General features: G+C 38.9%; 1 pseudogene; it reads right to left on the minus strand.

The window, feature by feature from the left end:
* The window catches only part of LOC140872713 (probable indole-3-pyruvate monooxygenase YUCCA7), a 66,090-nt pseudogene that overhangs the window by 12,112 nt on the left and 26,241 nt on the right, over window positions 1-27,737 (minus strand).

Below are 27,737 nucleotides of genomic sequence, written 5' to 3' on the forward strand. Positions count from 1 at the left end.
GGAGAAGGAGTTCTTATTGGATAAGAAAGGCAAGATGATGGAACTCGAAGAAATTCGAGAAGAACCCGAGATACAAAATAGCGATCCTACACCTCAAGAATCATCACAAGACACGCCTATTACTAGGAGATCCGAGAGGACTTTTAGGCCTCCTATTAGATATGGTCTTCTTCTTGAAGGGGATCAAAGTGAACCCGACATTGGATGTGATCCAAGAAACTTCAAGGAAGCAATTTCTGATGCGGATTCGAATTTATGGCTTGAAGCTATGCAATCAGAAATAGACTCGATGCATTCTAACCAAGTTTGGTCTTTAGTAGATCCTCCCGATGGAATTGTTCCAATTGGGTGCAAATGGATCTACAAGGGAAAGCTTGGGCCTGATGGAAAGGTATTGACCTACAAGGCACGATTGGTGGCAAAAGGTTATACTCAAAGACAAGGAGTTGACTATGATGAAACCTTTTCACCAGTCGCAATATTCAAGTTCATAAGAATCCTTATTGCCATAGCAGCATGGTATGACTATGAGATATGACAAATTGATGTAAAGACTGCATTTCTTAATGGAAACATTAAGGAAGAGATCTATATGATGCAGCCTGAGAGATACACATCCATGGGAAGCGAGCATAAGGTATGCAAGCTTCAGAGATCAATCTATGGTCTCAAACAAGCATCAAGAAGTTGGAACCAAAAATTTGATGAAACAATAAAGAATTTTGGTTTTATCAAGAACCCGGAGGAACCATGCGTGTACAAGAAAGTAGTTAAGAATGCGGTAACATTCTTAGTACTTTATGTTGATGACATCCTAATCATGGGGAATGATGTAGGGATGTTGCAGTCAACAAAGATATGGTTATCAGGTAGATTCTCGATGAAGGATTTAGGTGAGGCATCCTATATTCTAGGAATTCAGATCTATAGAGATAGATCTAAAAGAATGATAGGACTCACTCAATCAACATACATCGACACCATATTGAAAAGGTTTTTTTTATGGATGAGTCCAAGAGAGGACATCTACCTATGTGTCATGGAGTTTCTCTATCCAAGTCTATGTGTCCCAAGACTGACGAAGAGATAGAGAAGATGACACACGTGCCATATGCGTCAGCCATAGGTAGTATTATGTATGGGATGATATCTACCAGACCGGATGTGGCCTATGCTCTGAGCGTCACGAGCAGATACCAAGACAATCCCGGTCAAATGCATTGGAAAGCTGTGAAGGATATTCTTAAGTACTTGCGAAGGACTAAGAATTTATTCATGGTTTATGGAGGGAGAGAATTGAAGTTGGAAGGCTATACCGACTCTAGCTTCCAATGTGACGTGGATGACTCGAAATCAACCTCTGGATTTGTATTTGTGCTCTATGGCGGTGCTGTCTCTTGGAAGAGTTCCAATCAGGACACCACAGCGGATTCCACCACTGAGGCAGAATACATTGCAGCATCAGCTGCTGCTAAAGAGGAGGTTTGGATAAGGAAATTCATCCAAGAGTTGGGTGTAATTCCTGAAGCTGTTGGTCCAGTCCCGGTGTACTGTGACAACACGGGTGCCGTTGCTCAGGCAAAGGAGCCAAGGTCTCATCAGAAGTCCAAACACGTACTGAGGAAATATCACATCATTCGGGAGATCGTGGAAAGAGGAGACATCAGTGTCGAGAGAGTGGCCTCTACAGACAATATCGATGATCCGCTTACTAAGCCCTTGCCAGGACCATTGTTTGACAAACATCGCGAAGCAATGGGATTACGTAGTATGACTAGTTGGCTTTAGGGCAAGTGGGAGATTGAAAGAGTGGGTGCCCGGTTAGCCAACTTGTGGCTAAGGGCTTTTATGACTCTATGTAAAACAATCTTTTGTTTAATATAATTTACACTTTTATAATGGCATTGACTTTATCTTTCTTCATATTGTTATATTATGATATACTATTGTTGTTTTGATAAAGACCTTGAATATACTATAATGTATGTAAGATGTGGTAGCACATGAGGATGGCTATCATGAAACACATCTTATAGTCACTGTATATTCTAAACAGTTCCTAGTCAATTGAGTCGTCCGCAAATAAGGATAAGGATCGCTCGAGATTGAGACTAGCATTTGCGATGCCGAGTACCAAGTTTCATTGGTATGGAACATAGAGATGTTCAAAACATGCAAATGGATATTCATATAATGAATGATCGAACTACCCTATTCGGACTTTCCAAGTGGTTATCACTGAGTGGATAAAGTCCGCGGTTTTGGTTGTATACCATTAGTCCTTATTACTTGAAACATCATTGAGACTCTATATGCTAGTACTGTACTTTGACTCATTTACCGACTCTATTGGGGTCATCAGGTGTCGGGATTTGGTACAGTTATGACACATATAGGAGTCGATGCTTTGTTGTCAAGGATTCACCACATACTTGCGAGTGTGGATATCCTATGCGATATGAGGAGATATTAGTGTGATGAATCTCTGGCCAGAGTACATGATGTGTTTTAGGTTACTTGGTGTTCCTAGTAACACATGCGATGTCACTAATAGATCTCCAAGATGTTATGCATAGTTATCGAATCTCGAACGAGTCTCGATTCACCAATGGTTGTTGATTCGATTGGGATATATGGATGAAGGGACCGTACTGTACGCTAACCAAATCTACTGGTTCTTGCAGGCACTATCAGTAATATCTAGGGAATCATGGGGCGATGTTGCTAGGCGCTCTTCGCAATATTCGATGAGTAAGTCGGAAATTGTTGTTCCGAGTCACAAGGAGTTGTGAGCCCACGGCTAGCTGTATTCCTGAATCATTGAGGGTTACACAAGTAATGGATTACTAAAACCCCGTAGAGATAGTTAAATTTAAAGAGTTAATTTAATGAAAGAGAAGTTGGACTTCTTAACTAAAGGGAGTGAGATTTCCTAAAATGACATAGGGATGGGCATTTTTGGAAATCACTGAATTCGTATTCAGAAAAATTATCTTGACTCTAAAAGATGCAGAAATGGTTTCTGTGCACATTGGTGAAATCAGTTTATCAATAGGAGTCACGATGGATTTTATATTAATTTCTATAACAACAGGCTTGGCTTGTTGGGCTTAAGTTATGGATTGTGGGCTTTAAGGAGTTAGAGTCCTGATACAATTATAACTAGAAATTATATATAAATATACTGCAGTGTTCGAAAATTCCATAAGATTTTCAGTCTTGCAATTTTCGAATTTCAGCCTATATTATTCAAGGGGATTTTCGAAATCCTCTGTCCCTTTTGGAGAAAATTCGGGTTGTGTTTTTGAGAAAAATTACAATCTGAATTAACAGATCATATCTGTTTATTCTCTACGCAAACTTCTGATTGATTTCTAGTGCAGTCAATCAGAGGGTTTTGTTTTCTATTCGTGGACCTGATTGAAGAAACGTTCGTTCATCAGTTCCGGGGATATACAACAAGAGCAGATTAAATTCTGTTGGTGTCCATAATCTCGCTTCGAGATTTTAAGGTAAAATGTTTAATAGTGATTATTTGTTTTACTTACACAATTTAATCGTAAAGTTTTGATACCCAGATATGGAATCGTTCCATATTAATAAAATAAATTTTTAAACTTCCGCTGCACCGGGTATCAATTCTAATTGATCTGAACACATTTTTCCAACAAACTTGAGGGGCCAAAGTGCAAATAAGGCATAATTGATTGGACACTTGTTATTCTTATATGTATTCACGTTTGTATGGATGCATATCATTCAGAAATTCTTCAGCCAAGAGCCGAGACCACTATCTTCAGATTTGGAAGCATTTTCATAATCTTCAAACTCCGATATCTCATGTTCCGGTTATCGGATTTCAATTCTGAAAACAGTGTTGCGATCCTTACAAGAAGGACTACGAGTTGCTGTAAGTTTTATTTTGATTAAGAAGGTTTTGAAAGTGTGTATGATGGAGATATTAGAATTGATAATGTCTTGAGTTTATTGATGTTATATATATTACGATATCGAAATCGGATCGACGATTTGAAGTTGTATGACTTTAGTATGATTTCCAGCTTATGTTTGAACCTTTGCCTACTGATTTATGTTGGTTTACAATGTGTGTATGCTGATATGAGATGGGTTTGATGTAGATGAACTTGGTGTGTAGTTATCTATCCGTTTCGGTTACCGATTTTGTATCGTTACGCAGTTGGTTTTGATTTGAAGCTATTTTGATGTTCTTATGATTGAGCTGAAGATTTTATGAGTTGCTAGCTGATATGTATAGTTGAATATGCCTTATTTCAGATTAGATAAGAGCTTGATCGAGTCGAGAAGTTAGCCTTCGAACTGAGCAAGATTTGAAGAATGTTTGAAGTTAGTTTAATTGATTTAGTTGTCATGACTTGGAACAGAATTTGATATTTATTCTTGATGGTTTATCTTAGATTGAAGTCTTCAAGAATCGAGAAGAAACGAGAAAGCATAAAACGATATCAGTCGAAGAGGGATTTTGATACTCGAGGTTGTTGTATCTTGAGTTTCCTCAAAGAAAATCACATACTTATTGTTTATGTTTTGTTTATGTTCTTGATTTAGAATTTGAGTTTATGATCCATCTCAGGTAGTGGATCTTTGATTATCTTGATGTTAATGACATCGTGTTGGTTATGAAGCGAAGAGAATGAATATCCATGTTAAGATCGTATACGAATCTTGACACCGGGATTCAGATATGAATCTTGAGGCCTTGAGCGGCTTAAAACCTCGATGACAGACGTCGGTTACGAAGTTTTACTGCCTTACTTAGATATTGAGTTTTTTTATGATTGTTAAAGATTGTATATATATTTTATACTGAGAATGACTCCTCATCGGAGTTTATCCGGCTATTGCTTTGTTTTGTATCTGTGCATGGTAATAGGAGAGGCAGGAGCTAGTCAGAGACAACCTTGATAGCTCGAGAGAGAATCTAGCACGTGTGGACTTGGGTCTTAACTGAAGTTTTTGTGCAATAGCTGTTAAATATGTTAGAAACAAGTGTTGGTTGTTATGTTGAGAAACATATGGAACTTATTTGTATCTTAGCTAGTTTGAATACTTAAACTAGTAGTTTGATGTAAGATGAAAGAGTGGGTGCCCGGTGAGCCAACTTGTGGCTAAGGGCTTTGATGACTCTTTGTATAAACAATCTTTTGTTTAATATAATTTACACTTTTATTAATGGCAATGACTTTATCTTTCTTCATATTGTTATATTGTGATATACTATTGTTGTTTTGATAAAGACCTTGAATATACTATAGTGTATGTAAGATGTGGTAGCACATGGGGATGACTATCATGAAACACATCTTATAGTCACTGTATATTCTAAACTGTTCCTAGTCGATTGAGCCGTCCGATAATAAGGATAAGGATCGCTCGAGTTTGAGACTAGCATTTGCGATGCAGAGTACCACGTTTCATTGTTAAGGAACATAGAGATGTTCGAAGCATGCAAATGGATATTCATATGATGAATGATTGAACTACCCTATCCGGACTTTCCAAGTGGTTATCACTTATCGAGTGGATAAAGTCCGCGGTTTTGGTTGTACACCATTAGTCCTTACTACTTGAAACATCATTGAGACTCTATATGCTAGTACTGTGCTTTGACTCGTTTACCGACTCTATTGGGGTCATCAGGTGTCGGGATTGGGTACAGTTACAACACATATAGGAGTCGATGCTTTGTTGTCAAGGATTCACCACATACTTGTGAGTGTGGATATCCTATGCGATCTGAGGAGATATTAGTGTGACGAATCTCTGGCCAGAGTACATGATGTGTTTTAAGAAATGGTTTCTTAGTAGCACATGCGATGTCACTATTTGATCTTCAAGATGTATTGCATAGTTATCGAATCTCGAACGACTCTCAATTTACCAATGGTTGTTGATTCGATCGGGATATTTGGTTGAAGGGACCGTACTGTACGCTAACCAAAATCTATTGGTTCTTGCAGGCACTATCAGTGATACCTAGGGAATCATGGGGCGATGTTGCTAGGTGCTCTTACCATGATTCGATGGGCAAGTCGGAAATTGTTGTTCCGAGTCACAAGGAGTTGTGAGCCCACGACTAGCTGTATCCCTGAACCATTGAGGGTCACACAGAGTAATGGATTTTTAATCCCCGTTGAGATAGTTAAATTTAAAGAGTTAAATTTAATGAACAAAGAAGTTGGACTTCTTAATTAATAGTAGAGGAGTAAGATTTCCTAAAATGACATAGGGATGGGCATTTTTGGAAATCACTGAATTCGGATTCAGAAAAATTTATCTTGACTTTAAAAGGTGCAGAAATGGTTTCTGTACACATTGGTGAAATCGGTTTATCAATCGGAGTCATGATGAATTTTATATTAATTTCTGAACATGCGGGTTTTGCTTGTCGGGCTTGAACTTATGACTAATGGGCCCTAAGCTGTTAGTGGCCTACATTATAAATAAGTTATTGCAGTACAGAAATTATACACAACAGGTCACAATTTTCGAAAACCTAGCTATTTTCTCTCAAAAGTGGCCGCCCCCTCCCTCTCTACTCGGGAAAATCCAGTCTGTGAATTTTGAATTACAGTCTGGTTTAACGGATCAAATTCGTTAATTCTCTTCGTAGAAAATTCTGATAGATTTTCTAGTGCAATCTATCAGAGGGATTAAATATCCATTCGTGGACCTGATTGAAGAACAGTTCGTCCATCAGTTCCAGGGATATACAACAAGAGCAGAGCAATCTGTTGGTGTCCATAATCTCGATTCGAGATTGGAGGTAAAAATTTATAATTGTTATTTAATTTTTACACACACAATTTAATCGTTAAGTTTTGATACCCATTATGGAATCGTTCCATATAAAATTTTTAAACTTCCGCTGCACCGGGTATCAATTCTAATTGATCTGATCGCCGCGTTCTCCAACATAAGAAAGCTAGAATATTGTGCTTGAACTTGTTACCCATGTATATACCTGGTTTTGGTACTGTGTTATCTAGTTTTGGAACTGATATAGTGAATTAAGAAGGCTTTGAACAGACTTTGACAGCAACAGAATTTGCAAAATTTCGAGCAGAGATTGCTTGCTCGATCGGTTGAACTTGACCAATCGAGCGAGGCTTATCATTTCTAAAAACCGAGAGTTTGTGTCATATGCTCGCTCGATCGATTGATGTTGACCGATCGAGCGAGATGCAAGGTTTTTTTTAAAAAAATTTGGTCTTTATTCTTTACATTTGATTTATTTAGAATTTAATTATTAAATGCCCTATCATTTGAATTAGTGACCCAAGCCCCCAAAACAGGTGGTATCAAAGCGATACGTTCTTGGACTGGACTAGAGTGAGCGGGGTAGATCGAGTCCTTTTGATTGATTTATTTATTCTTAAAGAATGATTATGATTTGAATTTATTTATTTCTTTAAGAATTCCATACTTGCCAAAATTTCTGAAGTGATTGAAAGTATGTGTTATTCGAGAATGGATCAGTATAGATTCTTGATCAGATTCGATCTCTTGAGACGACATGATTATGCTAATCAGAGGAGGACTGAGATTGAACTGTTGTCTGTGATATATTGTTGAAATGTGCATTAATCTGTTTGATTATCAGATATGCCTCGAAGACCAGTGACTAGACAGACATGCACAGTTCTAGTGCAAGAACAGGCAGTTGTAGCACCGACAGTGAAAGAGTGGGTGCCCGGTTAGCCAACTTGTGGCTAAGGGCTTTTTTGACTCTATGTAAAACAATCTTTTGTTTAATATAATTTACACTTTTATAATGGCATTGACTTTATCTTTCTTCATAATGTTATATTGTGATATACTATTGTTGTTTTGATAAAGACCTTGAATATACTATAGTGTATGTAAGATGTGGTAGCACATGGGGATGGCTATCATGAAACATATCTTATAGTCACTGTATATTCTAAACTGTTCCTAGTCAATTGAGCCGTCCGCAAAAAAGGATAAGGATCGCTCGAGATTGAGACTAGCGTTTGCGATGCCGAGTACCACGTTTCATTGGTATGGAACATAGAGATGTTCAAAGCATGCAAATGGATATTCATATGATAAATGATCGAACTACCCTATTCGGACTTTCCAAGTGGTTATCACTTATCGAGTGGATAAAGTCCGCGTTTTTGGTTGTACACCATTAGTCCTTATTAATTGAAACATCATTGAGACTCTATATGCTAGTACTGTACTTTGACTCATTTACCGACTCTATTGGGGTCATCAGGTGTCGGGATTGGGTATAGTTACGACACATATAGGAGTCGATGCTTTGTTGTCAAGGATTTACCACATACTTGCGAGTGTGGATATCCTATGCGATCTGAGGAGATATTAGTGTGACGAATCTCTGGCTAGAGTACATGATGTGTTTTAGGTTACTTGGTGTTCCTAGTAACACATGCGATGTCACTAATAGATCTCCAAGATGTTATGCATAGTTATCGAATCTCGAACGACTCTCGATATACCAATGGTTGTTGATTCGATCGCGATATATGGATGAAGGAACCGTACTGTACGCTAACCAAAATCTACTGGTTCTTGCAGGCACTATCAGTAATACCTAGGGAATCATGGGGCGATGTTGCTAGGCGCTCTTAGCATGATTCGATGGATAAGTCGGAAATTATTGTTCCGAGTCACAAGGAGTTGTGAGCCCACGGCTAGCTGTATTCCTGAACCATTGAGGGTTACACAAGTAATGGATTACTAAAACCCCGTAGAGATAGTTAAATTTAAAGAGTTAAATTTAATGAAAGAGAAGTTAGACTTCTTAACTAAAGGTAGTGGAATTTCCTAAAATGACATAGGGATGGACATTTTTGGAAATCACAGAATTCGGATTCAAAAAAATTATCTTGACTCTAAAAGATGCAGAAATGGTTTCTGTGCACATTGGTGAAATCAGTTTATCAATCAGAGTCGCGATGAATTTTATATTAATTTCTATAACAACAGGCTTGGCTTGTTGGGCTTAAGTTATGGATTGTGGGCTTTAAGGAGTTAGAGTCCTGATATAATTATAACTTAATCCAGTCTAGAAATTATCTATAAATAGGACTGTAGTGTTCGAAAATTTGGTGTGATTTCAGTCTTGCAATTTTTGAATTTCAGCCTATATTATTCAAGGGGATTTTCGAAATCCTCTGTCCCTTTTGGAGAAAATTCGGGTTGTGTTTTTGTGAAAAATTACAATCTGAATTAACAGATCATATCTGTTTATTCTCTACGTAAACTTCTGATTGATTTTTAGTGCAGTCAATCAGAGGGTTTTGTTTTCTATTCGTGGACCTGATTGAAGAAACGTTCGTTCATCAGTTCCGGGGATATACAACAAGAGCAGATTAAATTTTGTTGGTGTCCATAATCTCGCTTCGAGATTTTAAGGTAAAATATTTAATAGTGATTATTTGTTTTACTTACACAATTTAATCGTAAAGTTTTGATACCCAGATATGGAATCGTTCCATATTAATAAAATAAATTTTTAAACTTTCGCTGCACCGGGTATCAATTTTAATTGATCTGAACACAGTTTTCAACAAGTGGTATCAGAGACAGGTTGCTCAGATCAAACGATTAAATTAATCGATTGTACAAAATTTTTAAGCCTCGGTTTTTGAAACAAAACAAATTTTTAAAATATCAAAATTTTGACGGGCAAAACACGGGAAGCGATCGGATCGCTGCACGGGGCAGCGATGTGATCACTGCCCAGGGCAGCGATCGGGCAGTGACGGGCTGCCCAGCCTAATCCCGTGCAGCCTGGAAAATTAAAATTTTATTTTTTTAAAAAATTTTGAATTTTTGAAATTCTAGTGTTTGATCCGATCGAAAATTATTTTTGATTAGATCACGAGGCATCGGATCGAATTGTTCGAGTCCGAAATTTTTAAAATTGATTTTTGGATAAATTTGAATTTTTGGAAAATTTATAAATTTTATCCGTTAAATTAGATTTTATAAAATTAATTATTTTGGTACAATTGATGATAAGATATGATCTTATGGATGGATAAGATAAAATATGATTTTATCTTTTAATTATGATGCCATTGCATGTTTATCCAATTATTTTAATTATTGAATTAATTATTGGATAAAAGGATGATCGATTGCCATGACCAATGTTTTAGGTGTATGTTAGGTAATTTAAATTTGTCTTATTGTTGTTGGTGTTTATTAATGGGCTTGGTTTATAGCCCAATATGATTTTCATATGTAATAAAAATGGGTCTGGTTTATGGCCCGTTCCCACCCCTAAAAATGTATCCCATATTTGTCATCGAAATTTATTGTAAATTTATTAAACTTAGTGGGAGACAAAGATTTGAAGAAATGGTGGGCCCAGCAGACAATGAAGACCGAAGAAATGTAAATTGGAAGCACAATGTAATAGGATTGCATTGCATACTTACATATCACCTAGGATTGGACTTAGACTCGTGATTGGCAACCACAGGTCGATTAGTTAATGGGATCGATCATCCTTAAATAATATATGATATTATTGATGTATGCATGTTTAGACAAAATTGTATGAATCCCGCAAGCATACATAAATTGCATGATGAGACAAATTTTCAAAATTAAAAATCCCTCATTTTAAATATGATTTAAAATTGATATCAAGATTAATAAAAAGGGAATTTAAATTTTGTTTAAATATTCCTACCTTCCATCAACGATCAATGTATGAGATGTTACCCACGGATACGGTCCGGCTCATATTATTGGGGGGGCCCGTTCGTCGAAAAGCTGTACATTGGATCGACACTTGTTGTAAGTTGGGTGGAACTCCCATGGGATTGGCTCATATTATTGGGGGATCCACATGGCGACCGTCCATCACAACTTAATATTGATGGGTTATCTTGACATGTCACAATAAACGGCGTCATATTATTGGGCCCTTATTGGACATGAGGTAAAAACATGGGGGTTACTTTGGAAGTAATTGGGCTCTACCTTTTGAAAATTATGGTTGGCTGATATTATTCGGGATCATTGATTATTGTCTGTTTCCTTTTCACTATACTATTACAATGACTTCTCGCAATCCACTGTTTTCAATTCTCGAACAAAACAAATTGACTGGCGCAAACTATGCGGAATGGTTCCGTAAGTTGAAAATTATTCTTACTTCGGAAAAAGCTTTCTACGTGTTAGAGAAGCCGCCTCCGAAGGAAGCCCCGGCTAATACAAGTCCGAAAGAGTTGGCCAAACTTGATTTATGGTGGGACCATGATATCAAGGCCAAATTCTACATGCAGGCTTCGATGTCTGATGAGCTTCAAAGGAGATTCGAGGATGCCGTGAATGCTGCTGACATTCACAAGAACCTCAAGGAACTCTATGGAGCTCAGTCAAGGTCGGAGAGGTATGCCACCGTCAGAGAGCTCATGACGAGCCACATGCGAGATGGGACTTCGGTCCGTGAGCATGGGGTGCACATGATTGGGCTCATTGAAAAGTTGGTAACACTCGACTTGACTTTGGAGCATGAACTTAGCGCGGACTTGTTGCTTCTATCACTTCCTTCATCGTTTGACGGTTTTGTGATGAACTTTAATATGAACAAGATAGAGGCCACCCTTGAAGAGATGGTCAATATGCTTGTCACATATTAAGCCACACTAAAGAAGGATAAACCGGTACTCTTGGTTGGCTCCTCTTCTAACTCTAAGAAAGGACCAAGTGGAAAGGGTAAGAAACGTTCTGCCCCACCCAAGAAGATTGTACCAAATAAGAATGGAAAGGCCAAGGCTTCAATTGGAATAAAAGATGAAAATGTTTGCCATTACTGCAAGAAACCCGGTCATTGGAAACGTAACTGCAAGGAATACCTCGAACAGTTGCGAACTGCAAAGGGTATGTTTTACATTGAAATAAATGTTTCGCTTAATACTTCTTCTTGGGTATTGGATACCGGATGTGGATCTCACATTTGCAATGATTTGCAGGTGATGACAAGAAGTCGTAAGCTAAGGATGGGTGAGACCCAGCTAAGGCTCGGGAATGGTTCTAGAGTCGAAGCCAAAGCTATAGGAGACATTTATTTAGTTTTGTAGAACAATTTTAAGTTATTTTTGAGAGATGTTTTATATGTTCCGGATTTGGTCAAATACATTATATCTATTTCTATTCTTGATAGAGATGATTTTTCTTGTAATTTTGTAAATGAGATTTGCAATATTTACAAGAATGAATGTTTGATTGGAAATGGACAACTTGAAAACGATCTATATAGCTTAAAATTAAAAGACGTTCCAATTAATTATGTTGATAAACCGGTAACAACAATTAAAAGGAAGGACGATAGTCAAAACCCGGCAATCCTTTGGCATGCTAGGCTAGGTCATATTTCCTCAAGGAGAATGAACAAGCTAGTGGGAAAGGGCATGTTTGATATGTCTGATATTAACTCTCTACCTACTTGTGAGTCCTGCCTAAAGAAAAAAATGACTAAATCTCCTTTCAAAGGGAAACCTGAGCGTAGTCAAAATCTGTTGGATTTGATCCATACAGATGTTTGCGGTCCATTTAGGATTGGTACTAAATGTGGCAAAACCTACTTCATTACCTTTACTGATGATCATTCTAGGTATGGGCATTTATATTTAATGAAATATAAGTCTGAAGCATTTGAAAGGTTCAAAGAATTCAAGGCTGAAGTAGAAAACAAACTAGGTAAAAGTATTAAGGCACTTCGATCGGATCGAGGTGGAGAATACTTAAGTACCGAGTTTTTGGACTATCTAAAAGAGAATGGTATTCTCTCTCAGTGGACTCCTCCTATGATACCTCAGCTTAATGGTGTTTCGGAGCGTCGCAATCGAACTTTGTTGGATATGGTTCGATCCATGATGAGCTTCACTGAGCTCCCACCTTCGTTTTGGGGCTACGCGCTTGAAACGGCGGTATTGTTGTTAAACAACGTCCACACTAAAGCAGTAAATAAAACACCATACGAGTTATGGAATGGCAAAGCTCCTAAGTATTCGTACTTGAGGATTTGGAGATGTCCTGCTTACGTGAAGCAGACAGTGGGAGATAAGTTGGATAGTCGATCCACCTTATGTTATTTTGTAGGGTATCCGAACAATTCAATCGGATATTATTTCTATCATCCTGTTGAAACAAAAGTGTTTGTTTCAAGGAATGCCACCTTCTTGGAGAAGGAGTTCTTATTGGATAAGAAAGGCAAGATGATGGAACTCGAAGAAATTCGAGAAGAACCCGAGATACAAAATAGCGATCCTACACCTCAAGAATCATCACAAGACACGCCTATTACTAGGAGATCCGAGAGGACTTCTAGGCCTCCTATTAGATATGGTCTTCTTCTTGAAGGGGATCAAAGTGAACCCGACATTGGATGTGATCCAAGAAACTTCAAGGAAGCAATTTCTGATGCGGATTCGAATTTATGGCATGAAGCTATGCAATCGGAAATAGACTCGATGCATTCTAACCAAGTTTGGTCTTTAGTAGATCCTCCCGATGGAATTGTTCCAATTGGGTGCAAATAGATCTACAAGAGAAAGCTTGGGCCTGATGGAAAGGTATTGACCTACAAGGCACGATTGGTGGCAAAAGGTTATACTCAAAGACAAGGAGTTGACTATGATGAAACCTTTTCACCAGTCGCAATATTCAAGTCCATAAGAATCCTTATTGCCATAGCAGCATGGTATGACTATGAGATATGGCAAATGGATGTAAAGACTGCATTTCTTAATGGAAACATTAAGGAAGAGATCTATATGATGCAGCCTGAGGGATACACATCCATGGGAAGTGAGCATAAGGTATGCAAGCTTCAGAGATCAATCTATGGTCTCAAACAAGCATCAAGAAGTTGGAACCAGAAATTTGATGAAACAATAAAGGATTTTGGTTTCATCAAGAACCCGGAGGAACCATGCGTGTACAAGAAAGTAGTTAAGAATGCGGTAACATTCTTAGTACTTTATGTTGATGACATCCTACTCATGGGGAATGATGTAGGGATGTTGCAGTCAACAAAGATATGGTTATCAGGTAGATTCTCGATGAAGGATTTAGGTGAGGCATCCTATATTCTAGGAATTCAGATCTATAGAGATAGATCTAAAAGAATGATAGGACTCACTCAATCAACCTACATCGACACCATATTGAAAAGGTTTTCTATGGATGAGTCCAAGAGAGGACATCTACCTATGTGTCATGGAGTTTCTCTATCCAAGTCTATGTGTTCCAAGACTGACGAAGAAATAGAGAAGATGACACACGTGCCATATGCTTCAGCCATAGGTAGTATCATGTATGAGATGATATCTACCAGACCGGATGTGGCCTATGCTCTTAGCGTCACGAGCAGATACCAAGCCAATCCCAGTCAAATGCATTGGAAAGCTGTGAAGGATATTCTTAAGTACTTGCGAAGGACTAAGAACTTATTCATGGTTTATGAAGGGAGAGAATTGAAGTTGGAAGGCTATACCGACTCTAGCTTCCAATGTGACGTGTATGACTCAAAATGAACCTCTGGATTTGTATTCGTGCTCAATGGCGGTGCTGTCTCTTGGAAGAGTTCCAAGCAGGACACCACAGCGGATTCCACCACTGAGGCAGAATACATTGCAGCATCAGCTGCTGCTAAAGAGGCGGTTTGGATAAGGAAATTCATCCAAGAGTTGGGTGTAATTCCTGAAGCTGTTGGTCCAGTCCCGGTGTACTGTGACAACACGGGTGCCATTGCTCAGGCAAAGGAACCAAGGTCTCATCAGAAGTCTAAACACGTACTGAGGAAATACCACATCATCCGGGAGATCGTGGAAAGAGGAGACATCAGTGTCGAGAGAGTGGCCTCTACAGACAATATCGCTAATCCGCTTACTAAGCCCTTGCCAGGACCATTGTTTGACAAACATCGCGAAGCAATGGGATTACGTAGTATGACTAGTTGGCTTTAGGGCAAGTGGGAGATTGAAAGAGTGGGTGCCCGGTTAGCCAACTTGTGGCTAAGGGCTTTTATGACTCTATGTAAAACAATCTTTTGTTTAATATAATTTACACTTTTATAATGGCATTGACTTTATCTTTCTTCATAATGTTATATTGTGATATACTATTGTTGTTTTGATAAAGACCTTGAATATACTATAGTGTATGTAAGATGTGGTAGCACATGGGGATGCTATCATGAAACACATCTTATAGTCACTGTATATTCTAAACTGTTCCTAGTCAATTGAGTCGTCCGCAAATAAGGATAAGGATCGCTCGAGATTGAGACTAGCGTTTGCGATGCCGAGTGCCACGTTTCATTGGTATGGAACATAGAGATGTTCAAAGCATGCAAATGGATATTCATATGATAAATGATCGAACTACCCTATTCGGACTTTCCAAGTGGTTATCACTTATCGAGTGGATAAAGTCCGCGGTTTTGGTTGTACACCATTAGTCCTTATTACTTGAAACATCATTGAGACTCTATATGCTAGTACTGTACTTTGAATCATTTACCGACTCTATTGGGGTCATCAGGTGTCGGGATTGGGTACAGTTACAACACATATAGGAGTCGATTCTTTGTTGTCAAGGATTCACCACATACTTGCGACTGTGGATATCCTATGCGATCTGAGGAGATATTAGTGTGACGAATCTCTGGCCAGAGTACATGATGTGTTTTAGGTTACTTGGTGTTCCTAGTAACACATGAGATGTCACTAATAGATCTCCAAGATGTTATGCATAGTTATCGAATCTCGAACGACTCTCGATATACCAGTGGTTGTTGATTCGATCGGGATATATGGATGAAGGGACCGTACTGTACGCTAACCAAAATCTACTGGTTCTTGCAGGCACTATCAGTAATACCTAGGAAATCATGGGGCGATGTTGCTAGGCGCTCTTACCATGATTCGATGGGTAAGTCGGAAATTGTTGTTCCGAGTCACAAGGAGTTGTGAGCCCACGGCTAGCTGTATTCCTGAACCATTGAGGGTTACACAAGTAATGGATTACTAAAACCCCGTAGAGATAGTTAAATTTAAAGAGTTAAATTTAATGAAAGAGAAGTTGGACTTCTTAACTAAAGGTAGTGGAATTTCCTAAAATGACATAGGGATGGACATTTTTGGAAATCACTGAATTCGGATTCAGAAAAATTATCTTGAATATAAAAGATGCAGAAATGGTTTCTGTGCACATTGGTGAAATCAGTTTATCAATCAGAGTCGCGATGAATTTTATATTAATTTCTATAACAACAGGCTTGGCTTGTTGGGCTTAAGTTATGGATTGTGGGCTTTAAGGAGTTAGAGTCCTGATATAATTATAACTTAATCCAGTCTAGAAATTATCTATAAATAGGACTGCAGTGTTCAAAAATTTGGTGTGATTTCAGTCTTGCAATTTTTGAATTTCAGCCTATATTATTCAAGGGGATTTTCGAAATCCTCTGTCCCTTTTGGAGAAAATTCGGGTTGTGTTTTTGTGAAAAATTACAATATGAATTAACAGATCATATATGTTTATTCTCTACGCAAACTTCTGATTGATTTCTAGTGCAGTCAATCAGAGGGTTTTGTTTTCTATTCGTGGACCTGATTGAAGAAACGTTCGTTCATCAGTTCCGGGGATATACAACAAGAGCAGATTAAATTCTGTTGGTGTCCATAATCTCGCTTCAAGATTTTAAGATAAAATATTTAATAGTGATTATTTGTTTTACTTACACAATTTAATCGTAAAGTTTTGATACCCAGATATGGAATCGTTTCATATTAATAAAATAAATTTTTAAACTTCCGCTGCACCGGGTATCAATTCTAATTGATCTGAACACAGTTTTCCAACAGACAGTGCCACAGGTAACTGAAGCTCCTCGAATTGAACAGGGTAGTACTTCCGAGGATCTGATGGATGTGACTGCCACTCCGATGGAGACACTATTGAAAAGATTCCAGTCATTTAAACCTCCGACTTTGAAGGGGAAAGTGAATCCTGTTGAATGCAAAAACTGGTTGGAAGATATCGATCAACTGTTTGAATCCATAGATTATACTGATGAACGTCGACTCCGATTAGTGATACATCAACTACATGAAGTGGCCAAGAGTTGGTGGATCAGTACCAAGAAAACTCTGGAGAACAAAGGTACGACCGTGACTTGGAATCTATTTAAAACTCACTTCTATCAACGATTTTTCCCAGTGTCGTATAAAAAAGACAAGGTAGCTGAGTTTGCCAATTTGAAGCAAGGCAACTTGAATGTGGAAGATTATGTGGCCAAGTTATCAGCTCTATTGAAATTTGCGCCACATGGGGATGAAAATGAAGAAGCTAAGATAGATCATTTTGTGAATGGACTGAATTCGAACATCTTTAATTTGTTGAATACCGGAAGACCTAACAACCTTGCTGATGCACTTGACAAAGCCAAGGGTGCTGAAGTTGGGTTGGTTAGACAGAAGGGAGTACCATTCACACCACCACCAGCTATACAGGTACCATCTACTGATCAACCATAGGTTTCTCAACCACCACCTCGATTTGAATCAGGCGGTAGTAGCAGTAGAAGGGAATTCTTCAGGCCTTAGGGAAAGCAATTTGAGAAGTCGAGTAGTAGTTCTTCAGGTTCTAGTGGCCAACGATGATCCAAGTCTGGATAGAGTTCTGGTTCTTCTGGTGTGTATTGCAATAAATGTGGTGGACGACATGCTAGCGACCAATGAAGAGGAGTATTTGGCAGTTGTCATATATGCAATCAAACCGGAAATTTTGCTTGAGTATGCCCACAACGTGGTTCTGGAAGTTCACAAGGTGCTGGATCATCTCGATCAGTGATACAGCAAGAGAGGAAATCATCTTCTGTTCATTCATTCCAACCACAAGCTCAACAACAGGGTAAACAAGGAGGAATTCAGACTGTTAGTCAACCTCCTAGGCAATAGGCTAGAGTGTTTGCATTGACTAAAGAACATGAAAGAGTTGATGCCCTCTAACCAAGTTGTGGCTAAGGGCTTTGAGAGTCTCTTATTGTAAACAATCTTTGTTTAATATAATTTACATTCATTAATGGCATTTTCTTTATCTTTCTTCATAATGTTATATTGTGATATACTATTGTTGTTTTGATAAAAACCTTGAATATACTATAGTATAAGTAAGATGAGATAGTGAATAAAGAGAGATCACTATCATGAAACACATCTTATAGTCACTGTATATTCTAAACAGTTCCTAGTCAATTGAGCCGTCAGCAAATAAGGATAAGGATCGCGCGAGATCGAGACTAGAATTTGCGATGCCAAGTACCACGTTTCATTGGTATGGAACATAGAGATGTTCAAAGCATGCAAATGGATATTCATATGATGAATGATCGAACTACCCTATTCGAACTTTCCAAGTGGTTATTATTAATTGAGTGGATAAGTTCGCGGTTTTGGTTGTACTTCATTAGTCCTTACTACTTGAAACATCATGGAGACTCTATATTCTAGTACTATAATTTGACTCATTTACCGACTCTATGAGGGTCATCAGGTGTCGGGATTGGGTACAGTTACGACATATATAGGAGTCGATGCTTTGTTGTCAAGGATTCACCACACGCTTGCGAGTGTGGATATCCTATGCGATCTGAGGAGATATTAGTGTGACAAATATCTGGCCAGAGTACTCAATGTGATTTAGGTTACTTGGTTTCCTAGTAGCACATGCGATGTCACTATTTGATCTTCAAGATGCATTGCTTAGTTATCGAATCTCGAACGAATCTCGATGTACCAATGGTTGTTGATTCGATCGGGATATATGGATGAAGGGACCGTACTGTACGCTAACCAAAACCTACTGGTTCTTGCAGGCACTATCAGTGATACCTAGGGAATCATGGGGCGATGTTGCTAGGCGCTCTTACCATGATTCGATGGATAAGTCGGAAATTATTGTTCCGAGTCACAAGGAGTTGTGAGCCCATGGCTAGCTGTATCCCTGAACCATTGAGGGTCACACAAGTAATGAATTACTAATCCCCGTTGAGATAGTTAAATTTAAAGAGTTGAATTTAGCGAAAGAGAAGTTGGACTTCTTAAATAAAGGGAGTGGAATTTCCTAGAATGACATAGGGATGGGCATTTTTGGAAATCACTGAATTTGGATTCAGAAAAATTATCTTGACTTTAAAAGGTGCAGAAATGGTTTCTGTGTACATTGGTGAAATCAGTTTATCAATCGGAGTCATGATGAATTTTATATTAATTTCTATAATAACAGGCTTGGCTTGTTGGGCTTAAGTTATGGATTATGGGCCCTAAGGAGTTAGTGTCCTAATAGACATATAACTTAATCCAGTCTAGAAATTATAAATACATGGTATGCAATTTTCGAAAATCATAAGTTATTCCAAGCTTGATTTTTCAAAAATTACACAAAATAAAAAAAGGATTTTTCGAAAATCCACTCTCCCTTTTTGAGAGAATTCAGTCTGTAATTTTTATGAAAAATTACATTCTGAATTGACAGATCAAATCTGTTTAATCTCTTCGATAAACATCTGATTGATTTCTAGTGCAATCAATCAGAGGGTTTTAGTTTTCTGTTCGTGGACCTAATTCCGGAGATTGATCGAGCAGTCATCAGTTCCTGGGATTTACAACAAGAGCAGATTTAATCTGTTGGAGTCCATAATCAAGCCATAGCTTGAAGAGATAAAATATTAATTGTTATTATTATTTTACTTGCATAATTTAATCGTTAGAATTTGATACCCATGATATGGAATCGTTCAATATAAAAAAAAATTTAAACTTTTGCTGCACCGGGTATCAGATCTATGAGACAGGTTGCTCTCAGATCAAACGATTTAAATTAATCAATTGTACAAAATTTTTAGCCTCGGTTTTTGAAACAAAACAAAATTTTAAATTAAAATTTTTGAAGGGTAACACGGGCAGCGATGTGATCCCTGCCCAGGGCAGCGCACGACGCTGCTCAGGGGCAGCGATCGTCGCCGCCCAAGGGCAGCGACGAGCTGCCCGGCTCCACGTGGGCAGCCCTGTCCCACGTGGAGGCGGGGCTGCCCGGGAACGTCCCGGGCAGCACGGAAAATTAAAATTTGATTTTTAATTAGAATTTTAATTTTTGGAAATTTTAGTTTTTGGTCCGATCGAAAATTGTTTTTGATTGGTCCACGAGGCATCGGGTCAAATTGTTTGAGTCCGAAATTTTTAAAATTGATTTTGGATAAATTTAATTTTTTGGAAAATTTATAAATTTTATCCGTTAAATTAAATTTTATAAAATTAATTATTTTGGTACAATTGATGATAAGATATGATCTTATGTATATATTAGATAAAATTTGATTTTATCTTTTAATTATGTTGCCATTGCATGTTATCCAATGATTTAATTATTGAATTAAATATTGGATAAAGGATGATCGATTGCCATGACCAATTTTGTAGGTGTATGTTAGGAAATTTACATTTGGTTTTTGTTATTGTTGTTGGGTTTTATTAATGGGCTTGATTTATGACCCAATTTGATTTGTCATTTTTAATAAAAAGTGGGCCTGGTTTATGGCCCGTTCCCACCCTTAAATATGTATCCCCTACTTGTCATCGAAATTTATTGTAAATTTATTAGACTTAGTGGGAGATAAAGATTTGAAGACAAAGGTGGGCCCAGCAGACAATAAAGACCGAAGAAATGTAAATTGGAAGCTCAATGTAATAGGATTGCATTGCATACTTGCATATCACCTAAGATTGGACTTAGACTTGTGATTGGCAACCACGGGTCGATTAGTTTTGGGGTCGATCATCCTAAATATAATATATGATATTATTGTTGTATGCATGTTTAGACTAAATTGCATGAATCCCGCAAGCATACAAATATGATAAGATGAGACAATTTTTCAAAATTAAAAAAATCCCTCATTTTAAATATGATTTAAAATTGATATCAAGATAAACAAAATGGAATTTAAATATTATTTAAATATTCCTACCTTCCATCAACGATCAATGTATGAGATGCTACCCGCGGGCACGGTCCGGCTCATATTATTGGGGGGGCCCGTTCGTCGGAAAGCTGTACATTGGATCGACACATGTTGTAAGTTGGGTGGAACTCCCATGGGATTGGCTCATATTATTGGGGATCCACATGGCGACCGTCCATCACAACTTAATATTGATGGGTCATCTTGACATGTCACAATAAACGGCGTCACATTATTGGGCTCTTATTGGACATGAGGTAAAAACATGGGGGTTGATTTGAAAGCAATTGGGCTCTACCTTTTGAAAATTATGGTTGGCTGATATTATTCGGGACTATGATTTGTTAATTGGACTCCATGTTCCCACTAAGGAAATCGGTTTCTCGTTTTCACTAGAGGGTAGTGAAATCGTTAAAATAGTGGGAGTGAAATTCATAAAATTAAATCTCGTCATATTTTATGTCTTAGTAAATTAATTAAGCAATCACTGATTATTGTCTGTTTCTTTTCAGTATTTCATTACAATGAATTCGAGCAATCCACTATTGTAACGCCCCGTTTTTATCTTAAATGAGTTTATTTGAGTTAATCGGAGATTCCAGAGTTCACGAGCCGACTTGATTTTGATCAGGGTCCTTTTTGCAAATTTTAGAAATTTCAGGGACTAAAACGCAATTATTGGATTTTATATATTATCTACACTTAGAATTGAGATTGAAAGTCTTTATCTCCTTCCCCATTCCTTCCTCCTCCATTGTAGCCGATTCCTTTTGCTTCCAAGCTTTGGGATTTCAGTCCGAGCTCGATCCGGCCGTTGGAAATTATTTCTGAAGGCAGATTAGTGATCACTGCAGTGAGAGCTCCGTTATACCGTAAGTATTTCTCCGATCGGATATGTTTTGTTTTTCGGAGGTTGTTAGAATCGATTTAGATTCTAGTATGTTGTTCTTGGCGGAGTTCTGATCGTTTATTATCTGTCGGTTTTGAAATAGAGCGACGTTCGGAATTGTTATGATTTTTGGAAACCATTTTCGAAAATGTGGGTTTTGAGATTTGTTGGGATTGCCTTGTTGCTGTTGTATTAGCATTGAATTGAGTTGATATCGGTAATGAACTGCTGTCTGCGTTTTCGGTTTGTTCAGTTTTTAGCCGTTATGCGGTTGGTTTGAGTTTTGGGATTTCGAACCGTTTTTGAGTTATTGAACTTGGCTTGTAAGTTGATCATGGTAATTGATCTTTGATTTGTATCTAAACAGATTCGTTTGGAGTTTGTCAAGCCCGTGTTAGCAGCATTGTTCGTCAAGAGTTGGACGAAGATCGGTAAAGAGTTTTCCTTGAGTCATCGTTTGTTGATTAGGTTGTATAGATGTTGATACAATCTTTTGTTGTAGCTTTCTAGAAGTTGTAACTACTGCCTTGAAAGGTAAAAGCAGTCATTGTAGCAGGATAGCATACTCGGGACTGTTGGTTCTCGAGTTTCCCTTTTAAATCACATATTGCATTAATACTTGTTCTAGCATGTGGAACTTGTATTTTGGTTGTTATTTGAGTTGTTTATGTGGCTTATGTTTATGTTTTGATAAGCATTCATCTTGAGCCAATTTTGTTCTAGCGGGCAGAACCGCCCCTTTTTGTTTAGATGTTTGGGAACTATGATTGAGTGGCCTAGGTCGTAGTCGTTTCGCCTGGTGCTAGCATACTCATTATAGTTGCTCAAAGTTTAGAGGAGTGGTATACGTGGCACCACCTCGATTGGGAGAGTCGGTGAGTCGTTACGTGATCTCATTCTCGGGATCCCAAAAGCACAGTAGCAATCCCTCGTTTATCAGATTTGATATCCCGGTTTAAAGACATGCATTTCATTACGTTGTTATTGATTTCGTCGTTGTCTTGAAAGCATGTTTATTGTTGTATTACTTGTTACGTTGTTTTTACTGGGATTATCTTTCTCACCGGTTATCCGACTGTTGCTTTGTTTTGTATGTGTACTTGGCAACAGGTGGGGTAGGACCAAGTCAGCGTAGGCCTGGCTAGCAGCAAGAGGGAGAGCTAGTAGTGAGACTCGGTTTAGAAAGTCGTGTCAGCATGTCTACCTAGTTGTATTGGAACATGTTTAGATATCGAACTTTGTTTTGTTGTTGTATTGATTATGCGAGCCTTTTCGACATGTTATCATCACATATTCTATATTTGGAGCGGTTGTATGACTCCAGTACTTCATGTATTAGTTGGAGAACTTGTGATTGCAATGCATGATATTATTTTGTGGGTTTTGGACTCAAGTTTCTAGCATGAATTCTGCTGTTTTTGGCTCTGTTTCTGTCGCCGCTCGATCGACAATATGTTGCGGATCAAGCGAGGGAATTTTAATGCAGTTTCTGTGTTGGAATTTTTGTGGCTCGCTTGATCCGCAAGATCTTACGGATCGAGCGAGGGCCTGTTTTCTCGGACAGAACCTTTTGAGTTTTGGCTCGCTCGATCGGTAAAATCTTACCGATCGAGCGAGGCACTATTTCAAAAAAAAAAATCTTTATTGCTTTTAACCTTTGGTTATTGTATGCCTTATTGTTGTTTAATCCCGAGATTAGTTGTTTGGAACCGAGGTCTCACATTAAGTGGTATCAGAGAGTTAAGATTCTTGGTCGAACTAGAGTGAGCAAGTAGATCGAGTCTGCGTGTATTGGCTCCTCGCATGTGTTTGAATTATTTTAACTATGTACTTAATTCCATGCAAGCATGCTTTATTATTGAGAATTATTGAATTACATGGTTATGTGATTTGATTTATAAAGCATGATCTACTTGAGATATAACTGTTTCTGTTATCGACTGGTATCCGGTATTCCAAGCGGTTGTAAGGGCACTGATTGTAGCGATTGAGATATCTCGTGTCCTAACCTTTGATTATCAGATGGGTCCTCGTCTAGTGATAAACAAAAATACACTGCCAGTTATCCCTGCGACTGAGCAAGTTAGCACTGAAGTTGATCAGTTGGATGCTTCAGCAACGCCTATGGAAACCTTGCTGAAGAGGTTTCAGTCGTTCAATCCGCCGTTATTGATGGGTTCAGAAAATCCAGTTGACTGCGAGAGTTGGTTGGATGATATTGATCAACTGTTCGATTCCATTGATTACACAGATGACCGCAGAATCAGGTTAGTCATTCATCAGCTACGTGGGGTTGCTAAGAGCTGGTGGATCATGACAAAGAAAGCAATGGAGAGTAGAGGTACGGAAGTTACTTGGACTCTTTTTAAATCTGAATTTTATAAGCGGTTTTTACCTATCTCGTATCGCAAAGATAAGGGAGCAGAGTTTTCCAACCTGAGGCAAGGGAATCTGAACATTGAAGAGTACGTGGCTAAGTTTGATAGTCTGTTGCGTTTTGCGCCGCTAATTGCCGGAGATGAAGAAGCTAAGGCAGATCAGTTCATCAATGGTTTGAACCCCGACGTCTTCACGTTGGTAAACACCAACAGGCCTAACAACTTTGCGGATGCCATGAATCACGCAAAGGGAGCAGAAGCAGGCTTGTGGAGGCAAAGAGGTAATCAGGTGGCACCTCAGCAGCAGAGGCAGTATCAGAACCAACCATCTCAGTATCAGAATCAGCCACCGCAACATCAGAACTAGCAGCAAAGGTATGAAGGTGGAAACAGTGGGGGAAACAGAAAGGATCAGTACAAGGCAAGAGGTAAGCAGTTTAAGAGGCAAGGAAATAGTTCTTCCAGTTCCAGTGGTTCGAAGCAATTCGGTTCAGGACCGAGTTCTGGGTCATCATCCTTGTACTGCAGCAAGTGTGGGGGAATACACTCACCGGATCAGTGTGTGGGAGTCTTTGGTAATTGTAACACCTGTCAGCAACCGGGACACTTCTCTAAGGTGTGCCCTCAGCGTTTTAGAGATCGAGCTCAGAGTGGAAGTTCATCTCGACCTACAGCTCAGCCTGAGAGGCAGTCTCCTGCAGTTCACTCTTTCCAGCCCCAGCAGCAGAACAGACAGGGAGGTAACCCTACTGAAAACCAGCCCCCGAGACAGCAGGCACGAGTTTTCGCCTTGACAGAGGATCAGGCTCAGGCGGCACCTGATGATGTTATAGCAGGTAACTGTTCGATTTTTGGTCATTCTGCTCATGTTTTGATAGATACAGGTGCTTCCCATTCCTTTATCTCTGAGAAATTTGTGTTATTGAATGCTTTGCCTACTGAGTTGTTGCCTACAGTAGTAGCTGTTACTTCACCTTTGGGTGGAGGAATTGTTTCTGTCAGATTAGTCAGGAACTGTGAACTGTGTTTTGAAAGAAATTTGTTAGAATTCGACTGTATTGTACTTGGACTGTCAGATTTTGATTGTATTGTCGGTATAGATGCTTTAACCAAGTACAGGGCAACAGTCGATTGTTTTCTGAAAGTTTTCAGGTTCAGACCTGAAATGGCAGACGAGTGGAAATTATTTGGTAAGGGTTCTCGATCTAGAATTCCTTTGATTTCTGTGTTATCTATGACTCATTTGCTACAGAGAGGTGCAGAAGGATTTTTGGTTTATGCGGTTGATGTACTGAAATCTAGCCCAGCTTTGGTAGATTTACCGGTGGTTAGAGAATTTGCTGATGTGTTCCCGGATGATGTTCCTGGTTTGCCACCTATTCGAGAAATCGAATTCAGCATTGACTTAGTGCCAGGTACTCAACCTATCTCCAAAGCTCTGTATCGTATGATACTTATTGAATTGAGAGAGTTGAAGGAGCAGCTTGAGGATTTGATTGCCAAGGGATACATTAGACCTAGTGTATTGCCTTGGGGTGCTCCTGTGCTTTTTGTTATGAAGAAGGATGGTTCTATGCGGCTCTATATCAACTACCGCCAATTGAATCAGGCTACAGTTAAGAACAGGTATCCTTTACCCCGAATAGATGACCTTTTTGATCAACTGCAGGGTTCTTCTGTCTACTCTAAGATTGATCTGAGGTCAGGTTATCACCAGTTGAGAGTGCGAGAGGAAGACGTTCCTAAGACCGCATTCAGAACGAGGTATGGTCATTTTGAGTTTATAGTCATGCCGTTCGGTTTGACTAACGCTCCAGTGGTTTTTATGGGTTTTATGAACCGTATCTTTCAGCGTTATTTAGATGAGTTCGTCATTATCTTTATCGATGATATTCTTATCTACTCGAAGAATCGTACTGACCATGCAGAGCACTTGAGGACCGTATTGCAGATTTTGCGAGTTGAGCAGTTGTTTGCTAAGCTGTCTAAGTGTGAATTCTGGTTAGATCGAGTTGTCTTTCTCGGTCACATTATTTTTGAAGATGGGATTTCTGTCGATCCCAGCAAGATTGAAGCGGTTATGAATTGGCCTAGACCTACTTCAGTGCCGGAGATCCGAAGCTTCATGGGTTTAGCTGGTTATTACCGTCGTTTCATCGAGGGTTTCTCGTCTATTGCCAAGCCTATTACCCAGCTGACTCAGAAGAATGCACCTTTTTTCTGGACTGCAGATTGTGAGGCTAGCTTTGTTGATCTGAAGAGGAGACTGACCAGTGCTCCGATTCATTCTATTCCGAAGGATACTAGAGGTTTCACAGTCTATTGTGATGCTTCTAACCGAGGCTTGGGTTGTGTTCTTATGCAGCATAAGCATGTGATAGCGTATGCATCGAGGCAAATAAAACCGCACGAGACTCGTTATCCGGTTCATGATCTTGAACTAGCTGCGATCGTCTTTGCTCTGAAGATCTGGCGTCACTATCTTTATGGTGAGTCTTTCGAGATCTTTTCTGACCATAAGAGCCTTAAGTACTTGTTTTCACAGGCAGAACTGAATATGAGACAGAGAAGATGGTTAGATCTGTTGAAGGATTTTGACTGTGAAATCAAGTATTATCCGGGAAAGTCAAATGCAGTTGCAGATGCCTTGAGCCGAAAGCTATGTTCTTTATCTCTTTCTACTATCGGTGTTTCTCAGTTGATCGGTGATTGTTGCGCTTCTGGTTTAGAGTTTGAAACAGATAGGGAGACTATCAGAGTGTTTGCTATTCAAGCCGATCCGAAGTTGTTTGTTGCAATCAGAGAAGCACAGAAGACTGATCCGAGCATTCAGGTTTCAGTAGAGAAAGTCAGATCGGGACATCAGTCTGAATTCCAGGTTAAAGATGATGTTTTGTTGGTGAATAGCCGTATTGTTGTGCCTGATATTCCGGAGTTGAGACAGCGTATTCTCCGAGAGGCTCATTGCAGTCGGTTCAGCGTTCATCCTGGAGGTCGTAAGATGTACAACGATCTGAAGATTCAGTTTTGGTGGAAGAGAATGAAGAGCGACGTAGCGAGGTTTGTATCTTGGTGTTTGAATTGTCAGCAGGTAAAAGCAGAGCGGAAGCGACCCGGAGGTCTGTTGCACAGTCTATCTGTTCCTGAATGGAAATGGGATCACATTTCCATGGATTTCGTCACGAAACTACCACGATCCGTTCGAGGATGCAATGCTATTTGGGTAGTGATCGACCGATTGACGAAGTCTGCTTGTTTTATTCCGTACAGGATGACATATCGTCATGATCAGATGGCTGAGTTGTATGTTAGCAATGTTGTGAGATTTCATGGTGTGCCGAAGTCGATCGTTTTAGACAGAGATCCTAGATTCACTTCGCACTTTTGGCATAGTCTT

Source organism: Henckelia pumila, unplaced genomic scaffold (genome assembly GCF_033568475.1).
Source record: "Henckelia pumila isolate YLH828 unplaced genomic scaffold, ASM3356847v2 CTG_476:::fragment_2:::debris, whole genome shotgun sequence".
Classification (NCBI taxonomy): Eukaryota; Viridiplantae; Streptophyta; class Magnoliopsida; order Lamiales; family Gesneriaceae; genus Henckelia; species Henckelia pumila.